Genomic DNA, 5,998 nt, shown 5'->3' on the forward strand with positions numbered 1-5,998 from the left:
AACCTGTTAGTGAAGCGTTTTATAGTAACACAACCTGTTCGTGAAGTGTTTTACAGTAATACAACCTGTTAGTGAAGCATTTTACAGTAATACAACCTGTTAGGGAAGCGTTTTACAGTAACACAACCTGTTAGTGAAGCGTTTTACAGTAATACAACCTGTTAGTGAAGCGTTGTACAGTAATAATTCCTGTTAGTGAAGCATTTCACAGTAATACAACCTGTTAGTGAAGCGTTTTACAGTAATACAACCTGTTAGTGAAGCGTTTTACAGTAATACAACCTGTTAGTGAAGCGTTTTACAGTAACACAACCTGTTAGTGAACTGATGTAACACATGGGACCAAACTAGGGAAATGTAACAATCTATGTCACTTTGTTGGAGATGAATGAGTCTTAGTGTTAAGAGAGAGGAGCATGAAACTAGACAACTACAACAATAAAGATATAATTTATTAAGGATTTATAAAGGGTTTCTGAGTAGTTTAGAAATGGTTCATTATTAGTTAATAGTAATACAATTGTAAGCTTGTCATCTAGCTGCTTTTCACATACTAATACTTTAAATAATTAGTATAATTAATAATACAAATAATGAATATATTATTTAGTGCAATAATTAGTAGTAGTAATATAATAATGAACATACTTTGTATATTCATTTGTATAATTATTATTATGCTCTTCTCATTCATCAATACGTCTGCATTAGACACAAGAGTAGAAGATAAAGTACTTTCTAGAAATGCATATCAATGACTTCCTCCATTTATTGCCCCTTCTTTGACTAATGTGTCATAATACATTGTACCATGCTGTTCTTTCTATGAGTCCCTTGTGACAATCTCAGAGGCCCTTAATAATTGAAAGAGAATGTAATCTAAGCACGGTTGAAAAGAGAGATACAATTATCTGCATGTGAACCCTTTTAAAACCCAAAGCAGGTGAACTTCAGGTTAGCTGGCAGATAAGACCTTAACTGATTAATATCATGTAGTGGCAGTGGGTGGAAGAATCAAGGGTATATTCTACAGAGGGCCAATCTGTAGGGAGTTATTTTCATTCTGAAGTTGTGTTTAACTTATGAGCCACTTGCCTACCATGGGGATTTGGTATGTAGTGTGTCTAAGACAAAGAATGCAATGGCACTGGAAATACTGGAGACTTATACTCTGAGCTATGCAAGAAAGTGCATCTTAGCGAATACAGGGGAAGAGTCTAAGAAAAAAAAATCAAACTTCCAAGAAAATGTATTGTTAGTCAAATTAAACATGTTTCTATTATGACATCACAAAGGTACCCGTTCCAATTACTGCACATTTAACATAGTTTGGCCATCTTGAATCTCCTGTACTGCAGGTGGAATCTTTGAGTGTAACAGTACATGCTTTCCACAGGGTTTAAAGGCAGGCTTGGTATACAATAGAGAATAGACCTCTTGGAAACAGAGAGAGACATGATTTCTCTTCAATTTAATTCTGGGAATGCGTTATCTAACTTGGCACATCAAATGTACCAGCAAACAGACGGCAAAGAAACAGATCAAATCAAAGTTTACAGATCACAAGATGGGATAAAAGAGCCGTATGAAAGATGTCACGATAACAGAGTGAAAGATTTTAAAAAAATCATAATCTCATGAACATTACCTAAGCACATTATCAGGTCTGTGCATTCAGAGAGAAAAAAAAACATTTAAAGAAAGTACACCTGTTGCTCTACACAGACACTGTAAACAATAAGCGAAAGCCACCAAGACATGACAATGGTTGACAACAGCACCCGAACTTGATCAATCCATTTTGACCATCTAGATAAGGGGCGTCAAACTCATTTTGCTCACGGGCCGCATTCGGTCCTTAACGAGGTCTAGAAGGCCGAACTGAAAATGTGTTATATTTCCTCGCTGTTAAAATGATCAAAATGATGTCCTCTATCCATCGGGTTGGGAATGTTCTATGCACCCTGACTATCCAGCTTTCAGGGAATCAAAATCAAGTCAATTGTTATTTGTCACATGCTTGGTAAACAACATGTGTAGGCTAACAGGGAAATACTTACTTAGAGGTCCTTCCCAACAATACAGAGACAAAATACGAAAAATAATAGAAAAATAATAACACAAGGAATAAATCCACGATGAGTAACAATAACTTGTTTATTTACAGTACTGAGTAATGATAACTTGTCTATAAACATGGGGCACCAGTACTGAGTAATGATAACTTGGTTATATACAAGAGGTACCAGTACTGAGTAATGATAACTTGGTTATATACAAGGGGTACCAGTACTGAGTAATGATAACTTGGTTATATACAAGGGGTAACAGTACTGAGTAATGATAACTTGGTTATATACAAGAGGTACCAGTACTGAGTAATGATAACTTGGTTATATACAAGGGGTACCAGTACTGAGTAATGATAACTTGGTTATATACAAGGGGTAACAGTACTGAGTCATGATAACTTGGTTATATACAAGGGCTACCAGTACTGGGTAATGATAACTTGGTTATATACAAGGGCTACCAGTACTGGGTAATGATAACTTGTTTATATACAAGGGCTACCAGTACTGGGTAATGATAACTTGGTTATATACAAGGGCTACCAGTACTGAGTAATGATAACTTGGTTATATACATGGGGTACCAGTACTGAGTAATGATAACTTGGCTATAAACATGGTGTACAATAATCGGGCTGACTCTTTTCTCTGTATATATCAACAATGTCGCTCTTGCTGCGGGTGATTCCCTGACCCACCTCTACTCAGACGACACCATTCTGTATACATCTGGCCCTTCTTTGGACACTGTGTTAACTAACCTCCAAATGAGCTTCAATGCCATGCAACATTCCTTCCGTGGCCTCCAACTGCTCTTAAACGCTAGCAAAACCAAATGCATGCTTTTCAACCGTTCGCTGCCCGCACCCGCCCGACTAGCATCACTACTCTGGACGGTTCTGATCTAGAATACGTGGACAACTACAAATACCTAGGTGTCTGGCTAGACTGTAAACTCTCCTTCCAGACCCATATCAAACATCTCCAATCCAAAATCAAATCTAGAATCGGCTTTCTATTTCACAACAAAGCCTCCTTCACTCACGCCGCCAAACTTACCCTCGTAAAACTGACTATCCTACCGATCCTCGACTTTGGCGATGTCATCTACAAAATAGCTTCCAATACTCTACTCATCAAACTGGATGCAGTCTATCACAGTGCCATCCGTTTTGTTACCAAATCACCTTATACCACCACCATTGCGACCTGTATGCTCTAGTCGGCTGGACCTCGCTACATATTCGTCGCCAGACCCACTGGCTCCAGGTCATCTATAAGTCTATGCTAGATAAAGCTCTGCCAACACCTACTTTGGCCGCCTTTCCTTCCAGTTCTCTGCTGCCAGTGACTGGAACTAATTGCAAAAATCGCTGAAGCTGGAGACTTACATTTCCCTCACTAACTTTAAACATCAGCTGTCTGAGCAGCTAACCGATCACTGCAGCTGTACGTAGGCCATCTGTAAATAGCCCACCCAATCTACTTACCTCATCCCCATATTGTTTTAATTTAATTTGCTGCTCTTTTGCACACCAATATCACTACTTACACACCATCATCTGCTCATCTATCACTCCAGTGTTAATCTGCTAAATTGTAATTACTTTGCTACTATGGCCTATTTATTGCCTTACCTCCTTACTCCATTTGCACACACTGTATACAGACTTTATTTTTTTCTATTGTGTTATTGATTGTACGCTTGTTTATTCCATGTAAATCTGTGTTGTTGTTTGCTGCTTTGGCCAGGTTGCAGTTGTAATTGAGAACTTGTTCTCAACTAGCTTACCTGGTTAAATAAAGGTGAAATAAAACATTTAAAAAACTAGGCAAGTTAGTTAAGGACACATTCTTGTTTTCAATGACAGCTTAGGAACAGTGGGTTAACTGTCTTGTTCAGGGGCAGAACAACAGATTTTTACCTTGTCAGCTCTGGGATTCAATCTTGCAAACTTTAAGTTACAAGTCCAGCACTCTAACCATTAAGCTACCTGCCATCCCAAATGTAGGTCTAATGTTTGGAAAGAGTTTTGGTTTGGCTTTAGTCATAGTTTGGCTTCAGTCATTCCAATGTAGACTGGATCTGGCCCGCAGGCCTTGAGTTTGACGTGATCTAGATGAAGCGCTCCATGTGAAGCTCTTGAGCATGACATAATGTCCAGTCGTAGATGAAATGTAGCCATCAAGTCTCAGAGGTGAAAGGAAATACACCTCCAACTTTAGCCATCTGGTGTTTATGTACCACGGTCGTCAAAGGAAAACGTGTGTGTGTGTGTTTGTGTGTGTGTTTGACCTATGTGAAGGATTCTGATCCGCAGGAGAACTGCTGAGTAGCATCTGCTGGCAGCGAGAACGCCTTGGGTCCTTCACATGACATGACAAATTACACTGGGCAGTTTACATTTAATTATCCCCTTGAATAATCACATCCAAGAGAGATTATTTGGGAAGGAGGGAGAGTGAAAGCTAACGGGGGGGAAGAGACAATATTTAGAAATATATTTTTTCCAGATCAGACGTTTCACAGATAAGTGAAGGGAGGTGAAGGACAATCAAATGCCATCTAACCTCCATTGACCTAAGAAAGGGTTAACTTACTGATGCCATCTAACCTCTATTTACAGTAGAAAGGGTTAACTTACTGATGCCATCTAACCTCTATTTACAGTAGAAAGGGTTAACTTACTGATGCCATCTAACCTCCATTGATCTAAGAAAGGGTTAACTTACTGATGCCATCTAACCTCCATTGACCTAAGAAAGGGTTAACTTACTGATGCCATCTAACCTCTATTTACAGGAGAAAGGGCTAACTTACTGATGCCATCTAACCTCTATTGACAGTAGAAAGGGTTAACTTACTGATGCCATCTAACCTCTATTGGCCTAAGAAAGGGTTAACTTACTGATGCCATCTAACCTCCATTGACCTAAGAAAGGGTTAACTTACTGATGCCATCTAACCTCCATTGACCTAAGAAAGGGTTAACTTACTGATGCCATCTAACCTATATTGACAGTAGAAAGGGTTAACTTACTGATGCCATCTAACCTATATTGACAGTAGAAAGGGTTAACTTACTGATGCCATCTAACCTCTATTGACAGTAGAAAGGGTTAACTTACTGATGCCATCTAACCTCTATTGACCTAAGAAAGGGTTAACTTACTGATGCCATCTAACCTCTATTTACAGTAGAAAGGGTTAACTTACTGATGCCATCTAACCTCCATTGACCTAAGAAAGGGTTAACTTACTGATGCCATCTAACCTCCATTGACCTAAGAAAGGGTTAACTTACTGATGCCATCTAACCTCTATTGACCTAAGAAAGGGTTAACTTACTGATGCCATCTAACCTCCATTGACCTAAGAAAGGGTTAACTTACTGATGCCATCTAACCTATATTGACAGTAGAAAGGGTTAACTTACTGATGCCATCTAACCTCTATTGACAGTAGAAAGGGTTAACTTACTGATGCCATCTAACCTCTATTTACAGGAGAAAGGGTTAACTTACTGATGCCATCTAACCTCTATTTACAGGAGAATGGGTTAACTTACTGATGCCATCTAACCTCTATTTACAGAAGAAAGGGTTAACTTACTGATGCCATCTAAGCTCTATTTACAGTAGAATGGGTTAACCTACTGATGCCATCTAAGCCCTATTTACAGGAGAAAGGGTTAACTTACTGATGCCATCTAACCTCTATTTACAGGAGAAAGGGTTAACTTACTGATGCCATCTAACCTCTATTTACAGGAGAATGGGTTAACTTACTGATGCCATCTAAGCCCTATTTACAGGAGAAAGGGTTAACTTACTGATGCCATCTAACCTCTATTTACAGGAGAAAGGGTTAACTTACTGATGCCATCTAACCTCTATTTACAGGAGAATGGGTTAACTTACTGATG

This window comes from Oncorhynchus mykiss, chromosome 23 (assembly GCF_057628025.1).
Source record: "Oncorhynchus mykiss isolate SJ-2025 chromosome 23, ASM5762802v1, whole genome shotgun sequence".
Taxonomy (NCBI): domain Eukaryota; kingdom Metazoa; phylum Chordata; class Actinopteri; order Salmoniformes; family Salmonidae; genus Oncorhynchus; species Oncorhynchus mykiss.